We start from the raw sequence: 23,702 nt of genomic DNA on the forward strand, positions 1-23,702 counted from the left end.
TCCTGAGGCTATCGAAATGCTTTTGCCCTCTTCATGCATCAAAAATGTTTGAATACCATGCAGGAGTGTGGATCTGACAGCTGGGAGCTCGCTCTCACTTTTGAAGGCATTGGCTGCTGGTAATCATCAGCAAGAAACCATCAGGCTAAACATACATTTGTCTGATTTTCTGCAGCAATGCCCATGTTCTCAAAGAGTCTTTGTGGCCCATGCGGGTGACTGTCTGAGCATGGCCACAATCTGAACATAAAGCCACCTTTTTCCTCCTTCGGTCTCTGTTTCTATCCATACTATTAAACAATTTAGGACACAATCGACCTGACCACATTTCTGGTGGTTTAATATTCCTCATTTTGCTAAAGTGCACTGTGCTGAACCAGAGACGGTGGCTGAATGCATCTATTTAAATCATTTGAAGAAGAGCATGGATGAAGGCAGTGGCATACAAACTGTGTTGTCAAAATTCTTTCTCTTTTTCATGCCAAAACTCTTCAAAGATTGACATTTTCTTTCTAGTGTTCGAATAAAATGAGAAAGATGTTGTGCTTATAGATCTTGGGGGACTTTTGTTTTGAACCCAGCCACACTGAAGATGTGCTACTTTGTAGGACATGTGTTGTCCTAGGAAGACAGGGCTCTTCCCATCAGCTTCTCCTGCCAGATGCATCAAAATTTAATACAGCTGGCCAAGTGTATTGTTCAACACACGGAGGGGTGAGCCAGATCCTGAGTATGGTATTTCCTATGATGAGATGCCAAACTGCAAAGTCCTGAGTTGCCACCAATCAGCAAATGACAACACTAATATACAAAACTGAGCCTCTAAAGAGATTATAACCAGTCGTACAGCATTTGTTGAAATTCTGCAAATTCTATAGCCCACTATTTTTTTTCCCCATTGTCACTTACTATAAAGGTGATAGATCTAAAAAAGTTAGGCAGAGGGCAATCTGCACACATAACAGAAGCTAATCTAATCATTCACCTCAACTACAGATAATAGATCTTAACTTATCAGAAGGAGTACTTTTGAAAGAGTAGTCGAGGAACAACCCAAAAAAGTTGCAAGTATGACTGTATTATATATACAGTTTTATACTAAGATTAAAGTAAAAGAAATCAATTCATCCATCAAAATCAGGCCCTATAATTCAGTGAGTTTCAAAAACAGAATTTAATTGCATGAAATTGTGCTCTGATCCATATGCTTCCATGGACAAATGTAATTACTGCCTGTTGTAAACAAGCGAATTGATGTGAGAGAACATAGTTCAGAATACCTTATTTGTGAACAACAACATCTCTTCACAAAATGCACCTCACATTCACAAGAAATACTTACACTTAGGGTTGTCATATGATTTATAGTGATCAGTACAGTCCCATTAAAACTGATAAAGCTGTGCCACTCTGCCAATGGATCAGTTGGGAGTCTGTGTAACAGTTTTCCTTCAAATAAGAAAAACATCCTTTCATCTAGAAAAACTAATTATCTATTCCATTTCTCAAAAAACATTTTTATTAGTATGAAGGGAAAAATATTTCTAGACAAAGTATCCATAAAAGAGTGTCTCTAAAATCCCAACTCTATCAACAATCGTTCAGTCATTCAACACCCTCAGGAATGAAGCTTTCAAAATGTTAGCTCTTACATTGCCAACAAAATTACAAATGCTAGTAATTCTTGATTTTTGCCCTCACTCATAAGTTAGGATGGCACAGGCTCTTGTGATCAACCAGTCAGACATTCTGCAAAAAAAAAAAAAAAAAAGAACGAAAGAAATGCCTTTAATTGATTCACCCTTGAACTGCAGTGCCCCAATAGAAAAATACACACTTCTGAAGAGGTTTTAATCTTCTTACTGTATACTTGATCTTGTGTCTTTCTCCTTTTTAAGCCTGAGACATATGCAATCCAGTCAAGTCCCCTTCTGATGTCACCTTTTCTGTCATGTCAGCCAAATTCATTATTTTACAAAAAAAAAAGTTCATTTGACAAGCTCTATTTTTCATAAAACCATAATTATTACTATTAACGATGAGATTCCTTAAGTCAGCCTCCTCAGCGAGAAGGTGGCCATATCACACTTTGACAACCTTTATCTGTCAATCACTGCAAACACTCTCCCACAGCTGATGCAGATCAAGCAGAGAGGGAAAGCACCTGGGGTAGGTCTACATGGTACCCATGGACAGGCAAGAGCGCTCTCTGCCCATGCACAGCCTCACTGGGGATTGTGTGACAGTAACTGGAATGGTACCAGGCAAAAGCAAATCTGCTGGTATTTGTGCACTGGTAGAGAACTGTACAGGTGGTTTCCTCAGAGAGTGTCTGCTGTCCTTGGGGAAAAACCCGAACAAGCCGTGCCTGAAAGAAATGACACTGTGACACCACCCGGTTTGTCTTCTTCATATCACTGTGGGATGTGATCTGAGACTGTGGAGATCACACCACTGAAATGCCACTTTGCTCAGTGGCTGTGTGCAGAGCCAGCATAGACTTGTGCATTTAAACAGGTAAATTTTACTGAGGAGATTGAAGACCATGATCTGGAAGGATGTGCAGGAATGGAAGGTAATGGTGAGTACCAGAAAAAGTGGGACTTTGCTCTTCCTGACTGTGCTGAGTAAGAGAGCAGCCAGTTTGTGGGAACAGCTGCTTAGACATAATTCAGACCTGGGCACTACCTATCTGAAAAGCCAATGTTGCTGGCAGTCGGTTTGGGACACCTCCCTGTTCTGGGCAGGATGGGCTCATCTTGCCTTCACAAGGACAGCCAGGAGGCTGCGATGCAAATGAACATGTGCAGGCATCACCACAGAGTGAAATGAAGGGATTTTCCCAACGTCCTATGGGAATACTACCCCCAACTGAAAAGGGAGCCAGCCTGCTGGAAATGACTGTGTGATCCCAAGCTGCAATCCTAAGCTTTTGAAAAGAAACAGCTTCCCATATGCAAAACAGTTTGGCTGGGGCTCTGCTATTTATCTCTGCAACAGTACACTAGACAGAACCAAGGGCTTTTAGTTGTTATTATGAAAAGCAGCTATTCTATGTGAAGCCTCATAGAAGCAAACTGACATTTGATATTATTTCTTACAGATATTGCAATTCTCCCTCCTGTATGGTCTGCCAAAATATTTGCATCCAAGTGCATTTGACTGAAAATGTGGCATAGGACAGGTGTGACTTCCATCAATTTGTTTTCAGTTCACTGAAAAGGTAGATTAGTCAGGGAAACAGCACAATATATAAGGGCAAAACACTGAGCCACCCACTAGCAAATGCCTTACCTCAGAATTAAAGTTTTTTTTGACCTTTCATTGCAAATGGTTTAAGGAAAACAGAAGTTTAATAGCAATGCTTTTTATTTGTTATAGCAATCATCATCATACACCACATAGCAAAGGCTATCTCACAAATGGAGACACTCTCAAGGCAGCGAAACAAGCTTTTAATAAACAGAAGACTGTTCAGCCATCACAAAGGAAATGTGCACTTTTATTTTAAAATGCATAAGTAAAGTGAAGGCCAGTGTGTTTCTCTATCACTAGAAAGAAAATCAATGGTGAGGAAGCAGGGCTGCAAGGAAAGGCATGGAAGAGAGGCCCCACTCCTCTTCTTTCAACATCCTGGAGTTGTCTGGCCTCTGCCTGCCCCAAAGAAAGAGAGATTTTGAGGAACAGATGGGTGGAAGATCACTTTACCAGACCTTCGGATCTGACAAAGTTAGACCTGGGCAAACACTACCTAATAACAATGTTCATTCAAGGTAAAATCATTTCCACTGCTTAAATATAGCTTGTAGTTTCCAACAGGTAATGAAATGCTTTCTCTCCTACTTGATTTGCTCCATTCATGGCCAAACTGTGCACTGATGCTTGCAAAGTGCTTGCAACAAAACCACAGCTCTGCCATTATTTGTTAGTATTCCCAAATTTGCAGATTGATCAAGTTTGCTCTTAGCACTGTTCAGCTTCTAACCATACCACTTATTTACTCAGTGCTGTAGTAGTAGCACCGCTATTACAGCTACGACATAAGCTTAGACTTAAGGAAGCAAAACTGTAGGGAGGAGTCATATTTTATATCAGAGTGGTTAAAACAGCTAGGGAAATCAGAAACCTGATAACACTTTTCCCAATTTCCATTCCTCTAATGAAAAGGATTCTCTTTGCTTCCAAACATCATGTCTCTTATTTTCCTCTTTTACCACTTTCCCATAAATCACTCCTTCCACTCTCTGGATGGATCAGACTCTTTGTCTCTGATCTGCCTGAAAGCCTGTCATGGCCATCTAGTGACCATTTAGAAACGGCAACTCTAAATGCAGACCAAGACATTGCACAAACTGTTGCACATTCTTCTCGAAATCCTGCCGAACTGAGTTTCCTTCTTCTTGGATTTGTTTTATTCTGAAAATGCTCATAGAACTTGACAGAGGAACTGCTTTTAAGAAATATAAATATAAACTTTTTTTAAGAAACAATAATCAGCTTGTTTTAATTATGTCCCTGGCAACATGTGCCCAATGTCCTTTAGATGATGAATGCTCACCTTTAACTGGTCTACAGTCAACTATAAAAAAAAAAGTACCAAAGTATTTACAAGCCAAGGGTCATAGTAAATGGAGGCTATTCCATTTGATGTAAAAATTGCTTGAAACAACAAAATAAACTGCAAGCTATTGCTCTCCAGGCAGGCCTTCAAAAGTGTTTAACTGCATACTAGTGGATTCTGGCAAACTCGGCCTCTCTTTTTTTCAGAGAGAGTGCTTCAGGAGGTTATCAGATCATTTTGGACAGAAACCAAAATGCAACTTAGATTAATACCTTGGCAATTCTGAAAGCCAAATAATCTTCCCTCAGGTCTCTTTCTTTTTATTTGTTTTCTCTTTATGCTCATTTATTTCTTTTGAGATATTTACTTACCATATTTTATGTTTTTCTACACTAATATAGGAGGGTTTGATTCTCCATCACATAAAGGCTCCTTTATAACACTTCCATGATGTCAAGTGGACTCAGTGGATACAAACACCCTTTTGAGAAAGGCCTCCTGATTGATTTAGGTCTGTATAAAGCAGGATACCAGCCCCATTCCAACTGTGGTATAAAGGGAAATCTGGATGTGACTGAAATCATTTGACTATGAATGTCAGTTTTATTATGCATGTGAACACAGCTGTTTTCTCACCGTGAGACCAAAAACGCATACACCACATAAGGAAGGGTAGAGCTACTTTACCTTCCGTGCAGTAGGGGCTTCAAAGGTTTCACTTTGGACCCTCACTTAAATATTTTGCTGATTCAAAATATGTGTGAAAGGGTAAGAGTATTCCACTAACCACTATTTTATGAACTGATATGCAAAATACAGTAGAGTAAATAACACTTCAAAAACAGTTTTCCAATAATTCTCAAAAACTTTTCTATATGTAGTATTCACCACTCCACATGATGACCATCTCCCACATGACAGCAAGATCATGAATATTTTGGGGTTCAAGGCATACTTGTGCTGAAAGCTGAGACACTGAATGGTAACACAACTCTTACAGCCTCTGGGATGCTCTGCAGACTGAAAAGAATGAAGAAAATTGGCTAGTTGTAGAAGGAATCAGATGTTAGTACTGAACAAAAATGATCCTCTTGACTGAAGGCTGGACAACACATAGTGACAGTGAGAACAGAAGAAAAAAAAAAAAGACAGATTTCAAGGAGAGTCTGTAATGTCAAAAATCCAGAGGCTTCCTTCAGAGCTGGGCGATGCTCTGAGAGAAAAGGTCAGTCAACGATGGGTAAAAGTAAAAGGGTTTGGCTGAAATTTCATTTCTGTTCTCAGACAAGACTGTGAACTCTGAGAATTAGTTTTTATGTCTTAGAAAGTTGCTTTCTGCTAAATTATACACAAAGTAGCCCTGATTCTCCTCTCTGTGACCCTAGTTTAAAAATACAAAGATCCGATCAGTTTTACATGCGCTGGAGATCAGGCTGCTTTTCTTCTGCAGATGCAATAGTATCCATATAACTAAACCGTTCTTCTCAATCTGTAACAAAAAAAGGATTATTTACAATCCAAGTCTTTGATTTTAGCTTGTCTAGAATAATTTCTCTTCCGTGTTCCATACAAACAAGAGCAGCATCTATATTAGATTCAGGAAACTGTGATGGAAAGTCTCAAGAACAATTCTTGCCATACTGAATGTTGCCTTCAGGCTTGGTTTCTGGCAAGTTGTAATAATGTAACCTGACTCTCAACTATCCTGACCTGTGGCTATTCTCATATACTTTCCCAAATTGTCCACGAAATGTTGAATGAACCAGACATGACTTCTTTTTCTTATGCAACTGTGTGAAGAGTGAAGTATCATGGACTGGATGGCCCAGAATAATTCTGTGTGCAGAAATGACTCAGTATCCAGGGAAAACTTTCAAGCTTGCAAAGACATGACATTTTCCTGGAAAAGCTGTTAAACTCTGACTAATGCATTCCCCTCTTGTCTTCCCCTTCTTTAAAGTCTATCCAGATAGGTTGTGAAGCTCTGAATGCTCCTGGGCACTGAAAACAATGTGAGAAGTAGAGGCTGTAAAAAGTGTTGGACAAGGTGGGAAATCAGTTTGGATAATACTCTGCGTTTGGTGCTTTGGGAACATTTTGGGGAAATGTAGCAATCCAAGTGCCTAGAGCCAGACATATAGTTTCTACCCAGGCAGCCCATGTTTCAGGGCACCTATTGTATTTCCTGTCTGGAAAAATTGAAACCTGGCCTTTAAGTAAGCTGGTTCTGCAAGCCCAATTCCTATGCAGGTTGGATGAACCGCTCTGCTGGTGGACTTTCAGTCCCAAGTGCTTCTGGACCAAACCATTGAGAACAACTCTGAGGACTTCAGGAGCAACAGCCCTGCCGCAAGCATGCCAGGACCAGCCTCCCCTCTCTTCCTTTCTTCCCCTCTTCAAAGACATCTGGAAAGCCTATTAGGGCCCCATCCAGAGATGTACGTGTAGTGTAGTGAAAATAGGTGACATTGGTGACTACTGTTAGTAAATCTGAAGATGCTTCAGTAAAGGAAGGGTAAAATGGGTAATGTTTCCTCACCATCTGGAAAGCTTTAATTAACTACCTCAAGGAGATGATATAGATATATGCCACCTCTGTCTAGAACTCACCTTGAATTTGGTCATAGGAAGATACAAATTAGTGAATGTACCAGAGAAAGCTCAAGCTTTCTCAAGAAAACAGGCTAAGGACTTCCTTTGAAGACAATATATATCACTTGCTTTGTTGCAGACTATCTCATGTTATTCCAGTCTCCTATGTGAAATAGCTAGGCAATCCCCATACTCTAGGTTCACATCATAGAAATCTCATAGAAATTACTTAGGAAACTTTGACTAGTGTATAAAGCTCAACATAAAATAATATCACCTTAGTATGCTTAGGATCACAGGTTTCCCATAGGGAGGTGTGCGAAAACCATTTTGTTGGAAAAGACACTTCCCTGTGTAACAGTGAGGTCAGCAGACTGAGAACAAAGGTACCCGGATCTGTTTATCACTGAGGTAACCTTGGACAAACTCTGTCCCCTCTCTTTAGCTCAGTGCATGTCTTCCTGAGATAATTAAATAAGACCTATGTCAAAGAGAGGCAGCAAAAATTACTAAGATTTGTAGTGGGGCTTGAAGCATCCAGGAAAAAAAAAGTACTATTCTAGCGCTGACTACCAATACCTATCATGAGAAAATTACCATATATTATTACATAGAGCCACAGAGATGCTAAAGACAGTATGTGTAGTGTAATAGATGAGCATGAATGTTAACTACCTGAGCTAGCAAGAGAAACTCCTTTCTCACTGACAGAGCCTCCAGCATGTTTGGATGCAGTGCTTTGTTTTCTCCAGAGCAATGGTGACATTTTAGATCATCTTCTGTGCTATAAATGGAATACTGTGATCTGCTGAACATTTGCTACCTGGAAGACCATTTCCTGGTGCCTGAGTCATTAACTTTCTTGGATGACATTGCCACATCTGTAATGAAAAAATGTAATGTGCTGCTAATTTATGAGGCTACTGTAGTGCTGGTATTTTAAACTCCTCGGGTGTTAATAGCATGGACTGGCTGGTATTTGAAATCTCTTTGGCAATATTAGCTCACACTGGATGGCATTTGAAATCGTTCTGGCACTCTGGGGCATTAGAGGCAAATAAAGCAGTAGTGGCCGCTGCAGGTGCTGAGATAATGTTTCCCAAGGCGAGTACTTTATTTTTACTGATAGGAGAGGAGTGCGTGTGAACAAGCCCTTAATAGGGCTGCTGGTTCTCAGATTCGTGCTTTGAAGAGAACACATGCAACAGTGTTCCTGCAGAAAAACGAAACCACTGACTTCAGATATCTCTCTTAACAATAGATGGGGAGGAAGCAAAACTCACTTCTGTGAGAAAGGCAGAGCTGGACAGTAAAGGGTGGTTTTCACTTTATCAAGTAGAAAATGAAATAATTTTCTGTGGGCCTTATTGTAAGTCTTTCGGGGACCATTACTACCACCTAGTATGACTTTGAGCATAATACAGGACATAAAATTGTACCCGCTCAGTCTGCTCTGAGCTCAATAACATCCACTCAAAGTAGGCCATCTGTTTTGGAAACATTTGCAGGCTTGGTTCTAGAAATACAGACTAGCTGTGGATTCTGTGCCTGCAAAGTCATGTTACTATATTGATTGACTATCCAGATTGTTGTCATACTTCTAATTTCACCATTTACCTTCTTAATTGATCTATGCCTTATGAGAATTCAGAGAAAAACAGATTCCCTATCCCTATTTAGCAGAGAAATGAGAGAATCTCACACACACACACACACACACACACACACACACAAAAGGAGGAGTACAGCTCATGCTAAAGAATTCACCTTGCAGTGAGAAAAATGCCCTGTCCAAACACAGCAAACAGGCTGCACTTCAGCATCCAGCAGAAAAACACACTAATGCAAATTCTAATATGAAGATTTTAAAACTATGGCTATTAAATTGTTATTAAAATCTAAACAAGATGCATGTGTAGCTTATATCAAAACACTCAAGCTTTATTTCAAAGAAATATCTGTAACTGCATGTCATCCATGTAGGCTGAGAATCAATAAACATAAGAACAAGACATTATAATGTCTCTTGGGTCTCACCTGATTACCCCAAAGCTCATCTCTTTGCTTAGGAGGAAGAGCAGTCCTCTCCTAACTAATCCCAATTCCCTTCTTTCAAAATATAGAATGTAAATGAGTTTGGCTGCAGATAATGATGTTGCCATTATTAGTAACACCCTAAATAGCTTCAAACCGTGGCTGGGAATTTAACTCCTAGGGACATGGCAGGATCTCCTCTTAATAGACCCTGTGCAGCTCAGAGTGTGAAAGGGCCTCAGCATCCTCTCGAGGAGCACTGACAGACTTGCATGCTCCACCACAGGCACACTCAAATTTACTGCCTTCAAAATCTGTGGGCAAAGTATATATTCTCGAAACATCCATGAAGTTCCTCAATCTGCCTGGAATTATTACCCTGTAATTTTGAAAGTGTTTTTTGACAGGAAATAAGGATTTGGTATGACCTCCTTTTCTTGGTGTTGTTTCTATAACTGCTCAGCAGTCCCCAAAGGAGGAGCTGAACCTAAGGCTTTTGGTTTCATGACACACAATTTTATAGCACAAATTAGCTGACCAGCTTGAGCTGCATTGGAAAGAGCAACAGGGACCCCACCTTAAACCAAGCAGTGAGAGATACCTGGCTAGGAGAAGACCCTTTAAAGCTTCACAAAAATGTTTCTAGAGGCCAAGACTTGTCCCAGTCCTCGCTAGCATCACCAACAGGGAATAAACCACAGGTCTTTCGCTCAGGCCCACAGGCCTCAGCCTCTTGAGCCAAACACCTCTGGTGTGCTTACTCTCTCCGTGCCAGACGCCGAAATACCCAGGTGCCCTCATCAGCAGGAAGAAAAGGCATCACCACATGGGTTGCTGCCTGCTCAGAGCTGCTTACCCTTCTGCATTGGCCATACCAGCAAAGAGCATCCTTGTCAAGCACATGAAGGAAACTGCTGAAGTTACACAGGATAAACCTGGGCACAGGGTCCCAAAAGCAGCTGGGAGTGCCACAGGCAGCTAATGCTTAAGGGGCCATGCAGTCTCCAATGGGGCTTGCAGAGTGTTTTCATCCAAATGTTTTCAGTGACTATGGTGCCTTCACAGAAACTGGAGCTTCTTTTAAATGTGGTTTTTGATTAAAGTGTATTTTTAAAATGAGAAAAAAATGATAATGGTTTCAAATATTGTCAGAATGTGCTTCTATTTTTTCATGAAATATATAATAAAATTCACTGCAGTTAATATCCACTTCATATTTCAGACATTTTAAAATAGAAAGTGGAACATTATATTTAAATCATCCAGAACACCTTTTCCCATCACAGATTTTGCTTTGGGAGAAAAAACCCAAACTCTATGTTCATCCTGGCTTTGGAATAGAAAGTTATAAAACTCCGGAATTTCTTAAAAGCCAGACAAGCAAGTACTGCGAACATCTTCACTCCCTCTTGCACTTTTGAAAACATTAAGTTCATACAGTTCCATTATGAACATTAAGTTCACACAGTAGAGTTCCATCAATTTGAACAGATGACATCATTGTCATCTAATGAATTTTAGTACAAATTCATGTGCTAGCAACAGAGAATCAGCTGAAGATTGAGGCTTCTTATAGTTAATTATATTATAAAGACAATCTAGTTTATTATAATGCTCCTTGGCATAATAAATCTGCAGTGACCTTAACCATGATTTTTTCTGTCAGCTCAAAAACATTATCTTTGTTCTTGGTTAGCCAAGTGATTTAGCATGTTCTTCAACTGCGCGGCAACAGATTATTTCATTTATGCCTTCCATTTATTCTTCCAACATCACTGATCCAGGTAATAAAGAATCAGGTTCACAGCTATTATCTCTGGTTAATCTGTCATAATTGTCTACATCTTAAATTAGGGATATTATGCTGAATTGCATTTAATACAGGAGCTTCATTGTGTGCATCAGACAAGTTCAAAAAAATGACCTTGACTAATACACAAGCCATTTTAGATTCCAATTGACTAAAAATATCTCATTTAGACATTCTAGGCAGCTGAAGACAATGGTCCTTGTCCTTCTGTTTTACCATTGCTTTCCACAATACATTGACAACAATACTCGTAAAGTGCACTTCCTTACAGTAGGAATACTACTGATAAATAAATGACAGAAGTTGCCATCAGAGGGTGAGTTTGCATACACACACTGGTGTTGTGTATTTTGTCCTTGATTACTCACTGCTTTGCTTGACCAAGGTTCATTGCTGAGATCCGTGGTGTTCCAAAGGATGCTTTTCTTGTTTCCAAAGACAGATTGAAGAAATGAAACCTTAAAAAAAAAAAGAAGGCAAGCAACTTAGTAGGTTCAGTTCAAGATTAAAGAGATCCAGGGCCTTTACTATCACATCATTGTACTACATTCTCTGATGACATCAGAAATGCTGCATGGCAATTTTTAAATCATTTTTTTAATGGAAATCAAACAACACAGGAAGAATAGGCAACAGTGATATCAAGAGCACAACAAAATTGAAAAACATTAGAGAAAGAACAGACACCTATCAAGCTGAACCAGTGGTGTCAGCTGAGGCACTGAGTTTTTGCCCTGCTTTGACAAGAAACTTGGAGCACACGAAACATTTTGCTTCAAGTATGTTCTCCAGTGCCTGCCATGGAGTGTCTATGGGAAGGTGACATTTTCCTTCTTTTCTGAATGGTTATGCGCTCTGGGAAATGTAAAAATATCATCATGGTATGCATAAGAGAGAAGTTAATTAGTTTAACTTTCTGATGGGAATATATTTACAGTGTAATAAGATGCTTGAAGACCATCTTTATGATTGTCCCTGCCAAAATAGTTGCTGGAAAGCCTTTTTTTAATACAGGAAGTTTTTTCCTCCATATGGAGATCCAGATGCTGATTCTGATCTCTGCGTGGCAGAGGTCAGCAACTAGCAGCAGACTCAGCCCGCGTGTTTCAGCAAGATGCACCTCCAAGACTGGAACTGGGAGGAGCCTTTGTCAGGGACAATATCTATAAACAACACTATCCTAAATCCCTCTATGAAGCCAAAAGGAATCATTTCCCTGTAACAACACATGGTGTTATAAGGCGAAGAAAAAATACCCTTTTTTTTAATTGCCAGTCAGTGCTTTTGCTTTTTAAACTCTCTTGTGGCTAAGTTCAAATGCAATTTGTCCTGCACAGTCATTGCCCAAAGTGGACAACATAATTAATCATCTATCCGTATGTACTTGTGACTTAAAATGACTTTTAGCTAAACACTCCTACCCTAGCTCTCCTCTTGATTAATCCTGAACCATGTAAGCATGAATGTTATTACTAGCTCCCTGCTTCTGTCAGCTGGAATGTCACTTTGGAATTAAATCTAATGAAAACAAGTCATAGTATGATGATTTCCCCACTGTTCTAAAAATGCCATTTTTTCTACTTTTGAAATTATTTTTAAAGTAGATTTTCAGAGAGCTGGGATGACCAGTGTGATATTTTCTTCTGAAATACTTTCTAAAATTATACATAAAATATCTACCCTGCTTAAATACTGAATGTGAGTGATGTAGAATTACATTCCCTGTAATAAAACCTCAAATCAACTTCCAGTTTCTTTATAACTGTCTAGACAAGAAATATCTTCTTGAAAAGCCCTACAACCTTAAGATCATCATTTACGAGGACACTGTCTCCTAGGCTATTTATACTTTTATGTGTACCTCATACAAATCTTTGGGTAGGACACATCGTCTTGTTTCTATTTCTCTGCTTTAAAAACAACTACATTTGGCTGATTCTTTCTCTCCAAGAAATGCATTCACTAAATGCTAAAGAAGCTAAGTATTTGTGCAGTATAGGCAGCAGTGTGTTCATTTATGTCATTCCAGATTTACAAGTGAAAGGGACAACAAAATCTTCTTTTTTAAATACAAAGGAATGGTGGCAAATTTCCAAGGATTTCAGGAGATTGGGCAGCCCCTTTGAATGCCAGAATATTTCAGATTGCTGTAACATTGTCTTGGCTGATTCAGCCTCCTCATTAGTAACTGCTTGCATTAAACAATTATAAAATCATTGGAAGATATCAAGACAAATGCCTGTCAAAATAAAAAATTCCAAATTAAAAAGAAAATAAAATAGAAAGCCTGCTGTCACTGTACATCTGATCTAGAAGTCCCCATATTATTTTGCTGATTCATTTATAAAGTTATACATTAAACAACCATCTTTTTGAAAGGCCTCTCTGGTGCAAAATAAATTGACTTGACACATAAATTGTTCCCATTTTGAAGCTTTTCTATAAGACTAAATATTGTTGCCAAAACAGCAAGCATTATAAAAGACAAAAGACAAGGAAACATAAAAAACCTGAGTTAGAAAGTGAGAGCAACTGCTTTCTAATACCCACCACCTGCAGGATAAGGGCACAAGAACTACAATCTTCGAGCAGACTCTGACGTCATGTTGGGAAAGGATTTTTTTCAAAGTGACTAGGTCCATTTCCATCACCAATACTTTGAGTTACAAGCACTTTATGAACTGGGCACTATTTTTTGCCATAAATAGTGACAACGTGGTCATGAGAAGGAAGGAAGGAAGCTGCAAAATAATTTTCTGGTCATCTGGCCACAGTTAGCTGCACAAGAAAATCAAACCTGGTGCCATATCTGAAAGGGAAAATCCTGAATATGAGCTTTGAGTATCACCATGTTTTAAATTTTTGGACAGACTGGAGAATATTTTAATCAAAAAGGTAGGAGACAAGTTGTGTTTATTTCATCTATCCTGTGTGTGTGATGACCTCTCTCTCACAGGAAGGAAGAATTTCTAATAGCCTATTTATTTGTGACCATCTCCAATTTTCACTGATACTAGAGACCAAGATCTTCCTGCCAGCTCCGGAGGGTAGCTCTGAGGGCAGCTCTGAGGGCTAGACATGGCAGTGCCCAGGGTTGCAGCCATGGCCTTGCTGCTCAGCCCACTCCAAGCTCTGCAGACCGGGAAGCGAACGCAGGGGCACGTGCAGCATGCAGGTTCGTTACTTGTGAAACTCTTCCAGATGGCAGTTTGAGTTTTCTGTGCTGGATAACACTATCTGCACACCTGCTTGTGCTAACAAAGTTGTCAGAGTAATGGTCCTGGTATGTTGGTACAGCTCATTTCCCTGTCGACGCAAGAGTGGGTATGCTAATACATCCTATTAGTCCCTCTGTATTCATGCTAGCAAGATCTTACCACTTTTACAGTACTGGTATAGCTAAAGCACTACAGCCAAGCCCTGGATAACCATCTTCCATCAGGACAACTGCTTCACTGGGAATGATAATTAAAGTACTTCTACACATTATTTATTTTGAATGAAAGAGTTTAGTATCCCTTTAAGTTCTTCAAGAATGCTAAATAATTAACATTTATCTGATACATTTCATTTACTTTAACTTGCAAGAATGATGCTTCCATTACTCTCAGACTACTGTCTGGTTCTAACAGCCATGTAAGTCTTCCCATGGCGTATTGTACATCTCCTATCACAATTGCCCCAGTGACTTTTAAATATGCCTTGATTCTTCCCAAGCATTATTGTGTTCTGAGACATTGGTATAACCAGTATCTTTTCAATTCAATCTATGTTCTGCTCAGCTAACTAAACATATCTATCTACCTATCTATATATATAATGCGCTTTAATAAGAAGCCTTTATCCTTCCGTATTGGTTATTAACCAGTTACACATTATTGATACCTTTTCATTCTGCAAAAATTTAAATGACAAACAAGAGTTGTTGTGACACCCAACTTACCATCTAGCACCATCTTGAGGTTAAACCGATCCTGGCATTCTAAAATAAATGGACATTGCTTCATCATAAACTCAGTAGAAGTGCTAGAGTATTGCAGATACCTATTTTTTTTAACAAAAAAGATCAAGTAATTGATCAGTTATAAGATAAATGTCCTACAAAAATTTGTTTTCTGTGCTTTCTATACTGACTTTAAGACACTTCTGTTTTGTTAATTCTGCTGCTAAGCTGTAAACTTGTATTCCAAAGGAAGAGTGGAATATTCTGTGTTTTTATTTTGAAACTGCACTAGACATCTTACTCAGAAGCAAGCTAAGGCAAGTTCTAAGATTTAGATTGCAATGACAAGTTCTCCCACAAGTATTTTCCATATTCATTTGGACCAGTTCTGTGGTTTCTTTATGTGCAAAAACATACTTTTACAAAGTACGCCTTATTCTAAAAGAGACTGTGCTGCCCAGGTAAACCCTGTCTTGTAGAACTAATTTCTTTCTAAATTAAAATATCTTTGTGTGACTGGATAAGATATTTTGAAGTTTTGAAACATAATTAAAATGTCAGAAAAAGCTATTGAGTTAGAAGCTTTTTCACTGTTCATCTTACCATGACATGAAGCTTATCATGAAGGTGATCATGACATTGGATCATATTTCAAATCATGATTGTGGTACAATTATGGCTTGGAAAGGAAAGTGGATGAAACCTTTCATTTCTTCAAGAAGCTAGGCAGTAATGAGGAAACTTGGTTCAGTTTCTCCAAACAGGGTCAGGAATAAGAAACTTGCAAACTCTGAGACTTCCTAAAAAAAATTGCATACATTAATCCTGCTTATGTTAACAAGGAGCTGAAACACAAATCAGCTTTATACATATTCAAAACAAATCTGATCATATATCTGTGCTTTTGAGCTGAGCTGCCTGATGAAACTGATGGTTCTGTCATGAGAATTTGGGCAGATACAGCCCCAGTTTTATGAGCACCTCATATGGAAATACTTGCTCACATAGTCCTTGCTGTGTCCATGATGTTGTGTTGATTACCACATTTGGAGACTCATCATCCAAAAATTTTATCACTTGCAACAGCCAATATTTTCATTAAGTTGAGGATTCAGGAAAGCTACAGAATCTAAGACAGTTTATGCTTCATAGGGACACTGGAACATTTAGGACACAGAACATAAAAAGAAATCATAACACTGTGTTGCAGCACTTAGCGCACTTTGTCATTTCTGGCTCAAAACATGCCTGCAAATGTGAAGTTGGGAAAAGCTAAATGGTTTAAAATTCACCTACCCTTCTTAAAGTGCCCAAGTGATGTTTGGCTCCATAGGGAGGTGACGTTTCAATGCATATGGAAGGACTGGATCACACAGGAACCTATCTACATACTCCCAGAACAACACATCAGACCTCTAAAACTAATTGCTGTATTGCATTTTCTACTTCATGGCTCTGTGAAAGCACCTTTCACCTTGCAGTAACATACACTTAAAACTGGAGGGTTGATCCTGCTAAAACACTTGGTTTTGCAGTGGTTTGGCTTAGAGGTTTCAGTGTAGTTTAATGTAAATTATATCTGGAGTTTTTCCACAGCAAAGCTAATTGCTTTTTCAAAATCAATTGCAGCCATTGTTGACATCAGGGAATTGAGTTAAAGTCAATGTCAACGCTAAAGACTGTATACCGCAAAGATAAATGCAAAGCAAATGCAAAAGTGAAACAAAATATGCAATAATCAATAACAGACAAGGATGCTTAGGAGCTGGCTCCTTCTGGGGAAACCAAACCCTGGAGATAGAGTGCCTATTTCCCCAGGACAGTAGGTGAGCAAGGCACATTCAAATGCAATTTGAAATCCCACATACTGTGCATCAAACCAGCCAGGGAAGCAGAAAGAATGTCTAAAATCCTGCCCAAAAAGCTTTTAGCTGTTCCACCAGGAACTATGTCAGTGCTTTGAGAAAACTGAGCAGGGTACCAGTGTCTTAAATCACAGGAAGAGATGTAGTCCGCAGGGCTAGGAAAAAAGAGGTGCAAAGAAAATAGGACTCTTACTTTGTATCTGGAACAGTTGTTGGGAAGGGGGAAGTCTTGGGCCTAGACCCTCCTCCTGTGAATGGGAAAATCTACTTTCTGCATACCCATAATCCAAGGACAGACCCCCCCCCCCCCCAACCTGCAGTGAAACAGGAATATCTGTAGCTCCTCTAAATTTGGATGAGACAGCAAGATGAACTGGATGGCACTTGAAAGTTGGCCTGTTGATACGCTTTGTCAAAATATCTGCAGCAGCACTAAAAACGTTGAAGTGACAGTACTAGGGAAACTCTACACATGAAAGCCTCTTCCCAAAGCAGCTGTTCAAAAAACGACATAAATAACAAACACAGGTAATAACGGACTGACAGGTTCAGAGACTGCAATCGTCTTTCCTGCCAATTGAGATTAGATTAATGGAATAAAACAGGAATATGGGGCAATATTATTTAAACTGCGGCAAATCTAAAACTCCAGACTGAAAATGTGCCTCTGGATCAATATTTATTTCATCCTGCACCTTGTATCTTGAAAGATAGCACTGTATAGAAGTCAAGCTGGAATTTGGAGAAGCAAGATCTATTTCTGCCTCTGCCACTGATCTCCTCCTAATCAGTGCTATATTCTCTTATGAAAACAACCATACTCAGAGCAACCCAAAGGTGCCTGAGACACTAGAACCTCAGTGTTCCCCAGTCAATAAAGTAAAATGCTATTTAGCCTTTATTGAGATAACTGATTTGATGCACATTATGTCTGCTGAAAGCAAATGCACTCTTTAATGTGGCAGTTGTCTCTGAACAGGTCACTTCATTTTGCTGAAAGCTTGAGACCACCTATTTTTAGCAAAACAAAAGAAAACGTGTAGATCAGAGCAAGTGCAGAAAGTAAAAGGGCAGCCGTTCAAAGGCAGCAGCAAGAGTTCGTTGCCATTGCAACTTAAAACCTGCTTTAAGAGCTGAGGGAGCATTTGCTGAGCTTGTCTCAAAAAATAATTTATTGTTTGAGGTGATGTCTAACTGGTGGTACTGAGTCACGTCTATGGCACCATGGCAGGGGAGCCTGCAGAAGGCCAGCGGCATATCCAGGTGAAAGGGTGCTGGGCAAGGTAGACATTCCAGGATTTTTTCCCCTCACTTTTTTTTCTGATAATCAGTGCATGGCCACAACTGGAGCTGAGACTCCAGGTGGGATGAGCAGGTGCTCTGAGGCAATATGGCAAACTCCCTTTCTTGATGCCCAGTGTTACACTGAGCATTGCTTTTTTTTTTTCCTTCTTATTTTTGTTTAGCCATACATCCCTTCAGAACCCAAGGACGGACAAACATGTTTTCTGCTCTGACTGCTGCAACATATCTCCCCTAATCGATTACTGGAAATAGCAGGAGGTTGGTCCATTTTGGTCCATCTACTCCCTGTACATGGCACATCATTTAGTATCCTGAAAGTTATAGTCCTTCAGTCTAATTTCAGTATCTGTGTTCTATATGGGGATATTTGAGTGAAGATGCAATACAGATGCGATACACAGAAGGTTGGATTGAATGATCTAACTGCTTTTGGCCACTCTTAAACTCTTTGATACCTCATCCAGATCAAAGGAGTTCTTATAAGGATTTCTTAAGCATTTAGAGACTTTTACGGTTCACATAAAGACACAGAAACCTACCAGATGCTGTCTGTTGAATAAACTGGCTGCAGGTGTGTATGCAAACAAACAAATAAACAAAAAACACAGAAATAGGCCTAATTCATTTGTCATCATATTTTTCAAGAAAAACCTCTACCATACTGAGCTCCACTCTGGAGCAGATCACCCCTCCGGAACTGTTCCTGTGGCTGTCACACCTGAGAAGGCCATTCCTTCCGCAAGTCCCCCATCAGTCCCCCTGCAAAACCTACGGAGCTCTTACACGCACCACGCTGCCAGCTGCTCATGCACAGCCACATCTGCAGTAGATTGTGCCTGCTCCTTATCAATACATATTAATAACAGTATCATAACAAGTAACCACACCTTGAGTCAAGATAGCACACCTATTCAGATGAAGTACAGTTAGTTGTTAAATTTAACTATGCATTTATGTGCTTTTTTGGAATCTTATCCTAAAGATGGGTGCAAAAATGAATATCCTGGATCTAACCTGACCCCATAGATCTGAATCTATTGGGTCCTTTCCATAGCTTTCAGCAGGCAGCAGTTCAGACCTTATTGCAATTTGGAGTAGCAGATGAAAGCTAGATATTTTATGTGGATCTGTGTAGATTAACACTACTGTACTTGTGTGATAAGGGTCAGGGAGCCAAGACTGTGGTTTTATACTGAAAGCTCCTGCCTCAGCACCGTTCTGGGACTGTGGCCCAAAGCAATTTAGAAGGAGAAAAGGCCTCTGAGAGGAGTATTTGTGGAAGGCCTCTTCTGCCCCTAATCCCCTCCACAAATGACTGTGTTCAGCCCTGCCTACTTGGTATCTAATTGGATATCTGCAACTAATGAATATTTTGCTTGCTGATACTATGCCTTACCACCTCTGCTATGACTTTTATGAGCTTCATCTGAAAAAAGAGCATGTGAATTGAGCATCAGTTTTGTTTCCCACAAGGAAGCTTTCATTATCATAGTGCCGCATGCAGCAAACTAACCACATACCCATTAACATCACCGCGAGCCCGCTGCCAGTTGCTCTCTTGGAAAGACAGGCATCTTGTGCTCTAACAAAATGCATCAGGCAAAAATATCAGGCTCTTTCGAGAGAGGACATAAAAAGATGCTTTTCAACAGCCAACTGTTTTCAAAGCTCAACTTAAAACAACTGACAAAGCAGTAGTTACTGTACAACAGACCGTGTGGTTGCCATGAAAACGGAAAGTTTCGGGACTCTTAGCTATCATTAGGATCCTCACTGGCATGCTGAATCTCGGCAGTTGCAGGGTACAAAACGGGAACCCCAGGGGGACCACCTACCCAGTAATTTGAATGTAGCTGTGTAGGAGGCCAATATTTCAAGCCGAGTTCTTGTGTATGTTCAGCCAAATAGCCTAATATGCTGTAAAAATGTATATCATATGTCCTTCATGGGTAAGACTAATAACCTGGGATGAAGATTTGCACAGGTTATGACGACTGAAATTTATAAATGTTGTGAAAAGCAATAAAAGAACAAAATCACCCTGGGTGAGCACATCCAATCAATGTGTGATAAGCCCTCTCTTGCTGCTACCAGGATATTTTATTTTTAAATTGCAATTTTAAAACATCTAGTGCAAAGAACAAGAACAGTGGGGATGTGATAATACCAAAGAGCACTGACTGAGAAAAAAAAAAAAAAAAAAAAAAAAAAAAAAGCCTCTCTCCAAATTTGCAAAGAGAAGATCAGTTATTTTCAGACTTGAATGCATTTTGAAGTAACAGCATGCAGAGGAAAAAAATAGGGGCCACTGTCTTAGAGCAGTGCTGCTCAGACTGTTCCTCAAAAATGCCTCAGATATCCTTCTGGCAACACTGAAAGCCATCCCCATTCTTTAACAGCCTGTGGAGCACAGCACCAATTGTGTTCCCATGTGTAAACCATGGTGTGCTGCTATGCTGTTAAGAGAGTCAATGAGAGAAATACACATTCCCAAGATTCAAATATTTTTACTGCATTGGAAGATCACAGCAGTTCTCTGTTCTAAAGGGAAGTGATTTATGAGAGGATATGAATTCTTATTTTCTCCATAAATAACTAATATTTATTGTCTCTACTGGTTTTGTTCGGCTAGAGAGAAATCTCAAAGTTTAAATTTCCTAATTCCTAGAGCATTATGAATAATAAGGAAAAGACTGTGGAGAGAGAGGCTAAGTGAGAAAAACTGAGTACCTGTTTTAACCTGAAGAGTTTCTTTTCCACTGAAAATGTTATCATAAAAGGATCAGGACATAACTAACAGTCCTTGCCAGCCTGTGCATTCAACTGATATATTGAGGCTTTTACACTGTGCACTTCACACATTTTCCTATTGAATCTGGTATATCTTTGGTATGACATTTATTAGATATAAGCTACTGTTTTTCATCCTCACAAAGTACAGAAGGCATCATCAAAAAATATCTAATATGAGAAAGATGTTGCATTACAGAACAACCACAGGGATAGATTCTGCATCCATTTCATAAGCAGAAACTAGAGAATTCCAAAATATATTACCAGCTTTTGAGAAAACTCTACGTCAAAAATGGAATTACCTATCTCTGATTCACTGAAAAATAATATGAAAGTGATCTTGAATGCTCAGTATGACAACAGATAAAGCATAAAATAGGGCCCTAAATGGTATTTGTTACAGCCAACAAAACAGAAAGAAAAGGATGCCTGTGTCCTTAATATCTATTTAGAGTTTGTGCACAGAGAAAAAGATCGTGCTAAATTACAGGGCTACAATATGGAAGGCATACATTAAGACTGGTGCTATTCCAGCAGATAATTTCCTAAATCAAATGGGTTGAATCCAACATGCTTGGAAATCTTTATCTCTCTAGGTAAAGCTAATACAGACTCATTGCTCCTACAGATAAAAAAATTGTGATAGCTGAGCTCCAACCAATTATCCTATTCCATTTCTTATGTGCAAGCAAAATATATATTAAAAAAATCATGCTGCTTTTAAAGAACCAATTCCACAAAGCTAGAAACAATTACAAAGTAGATTGATTGTTAGAATTTAAACAGAAAAGCATGAATGAGAAGAGATTACCACTCTATTATTGCTCCAAATGCAAGGAAACCTACTAATTTTAAACGGCTTATTGTACAGGTGAAAGAATCCATGAAATAGTAAGAAAAGAATACTTAATAAATTAGAAAAGTACTACAATTGACAGTAGTACACATAAATCAAGAGGTAGAAATTGCAGAAATTGGTAATAGAAGCAGAAGGACAGAAGAAGAAAATCATCTGTCAGTACAGTTAAGATCAAGAGCAATTTTTAAAAATATGTATAGCAACAAAAATAATACTAAGAATTTTACTGAAATATTTTGAATGGAAAACTCTCTAAACATCTTGGTTCTTGTCCAAATTTATTTTATTTAAGTGTCCAAATTCAGCAGCGTGGTTTATCAGAAATGCTACTGATAGATAGCTGGTGGGTACTCAACGTTTCTGAAAATAAGGCCACTAATTCTGTTGATCAAGGAGAGCTTGTGAATTTTTCCAAAGTACCTATGTGCCTAGAAAAGTTAGGTACGTATCTACATCATTAACTTCCTAGAGATCTTTAGACCTGCTCTGTATGACCTCATTTCAGTTGCTTGCTTTTAAAATCTTGATTCATGGTTTCAAGACCTTGAGAAAAAACGCAAAAGAGCAATTCTGTTGCCATTTTAGTATTATTTTACTAATGTCAGAATGTTATTGTTATTGATTGTTGGTTTGTCACTCTTCTGTATCACCCATCGTTTCTTCAGAGAACATAGTAAGCTTGCTAATAGGACTGGCTTTATCAGCATAACTGATAAATCTAGCTTTGGAGCAAGAGGGAATTTATCCTCTGGAATTAGAGGCTGGCAAGGGCTGTGAGAGAGGAATTGTGCAAATAAAAGCAGTCACTAAAAAGCATGTATTTACCAAGAAATGTAACTTGTGCAGTTGCCTCAGCGGAGTTATTGTTTTCTCTCAGGTAAATTGTTTTATGACAGGCAGTGATTTTTTTTTTTATTTCCAATCCTGTAAGCAAACAGCAACTACAAACAAAATTGTCCCCAAGGAAAAAAAATCCAAGAATAACAAATTCAAATGAGAGGGGAGATGTGACAGAAAACAGTCCTCAGTGCAGGTTAGGCCATTATGAGAGGAGAAATGTACAAAGTTACAGAAAAAGCATTTTATTTTCTTCCTATTTCCTGTTTTAGTTGGGGAGTGTTTGAGCCCTCAGATCTCTAAACCCAGCTAGTAGTAATTTAGCTACTACTGTGTATTTTGAGATGTAGAGCTCTCCGTGGGAGACATTTGCTCTCTCTCTCCAAGGCATTCTGCAGACTTGTAGATGTATGGACAAATGGAAGTGATCCATTCTAATTTAGCAAATTAAATGTTCCTAAGGCACTTTTGAAAACATGGCTGAGTCTAAAACATTTAATGTCAGTCTGTAAGAAATTCGCTTGTATTTTTGCACCAGTGCCTCATATGATTTTTAAGATAACCAAAACAGATTATATGCTTAAACCTCATTATCTCCAATGTGCTCAGGAACTTTTTAAAATCCCACAAGATATTCACATCTATCATAGGACAAAAAAATAATTTTTGTCAGGCTATTCATCATATGATTTATGACCACTTATGGACAGTCCCAAGGGGCTGATCCTCTTAAGAATTAATGATAAGGGTCAAAAGATAATTAGATGCCCTGCATTTAGCTATTGAGTTATATAAACATTTTACTTAACTGTAAAAAGAAAAGCAGTATAAAAATTAAGCTTAGTAATCTGTGGAGATTAGTAAAACCCAGAAAAAGCTGTTCCCTACTCAGTAATAACTCATCTCCACAAAAAAAATCACTTTCTTTGTTAGCAGCACTCACGTAAAAGCCTAAAAAACGGCATATGCTGCTCAGGTCCTTCCAAAATATGCTCTACTTCGAGTAGCCTGCACTCTACATATGCCCTGACATACAACAGCTCTGTGCCTCAATTTATTAGCATTATCAATCATGTTTATTACAGAATTGCTGAAGGACTAAC

General features: G+C 38.9%; 1 long non-coding RNA gene across 14 annotated transcripts in view; it reads right to left on the minus strand.

Annotated features, from left to right (window-relative positions):
* Nucleotides 1-3,370: 3,370 nt before the first annotated feature.
* The window catches only part of LOC112981110 (uncharacterized), a 210,614-nt gene continuing 190,282 nt past the window's right edge, over nt 3,371-23,702 (minus strand). For all 14 annotated transcript variants that reach the window (XR_010391639.1, XR_010391638.1, XR_010391635.1 and 11 more), the window contains 2 exons: nt 11,366-11,455; nt 3,371-6,050 (listed from right to left, as the gene is read on the minus strand). This is a non-coding gene — a long non-coding RNA (uncharacterized LOC112981110). The remainder of the gene's footprint in view (nt 6,051-11,365; nt 11,456-23,702) is intronic.

This window comes from Dromaius novaehollandiae, chromosome 14 (assembly GCF_036370855.1).
Source record: "Dromaius novaehollandiae isolate bDroNov1 chromosome 14, bDroNov1.hap1, whole genome shotgun sequence".
NCBI classification, from domain to species: Eukaryota; Metazoa; Chordata; class Aves; order Casuariiformes; family Dromaiidae; genus Dromaius; species Dromaius novaehollandiae.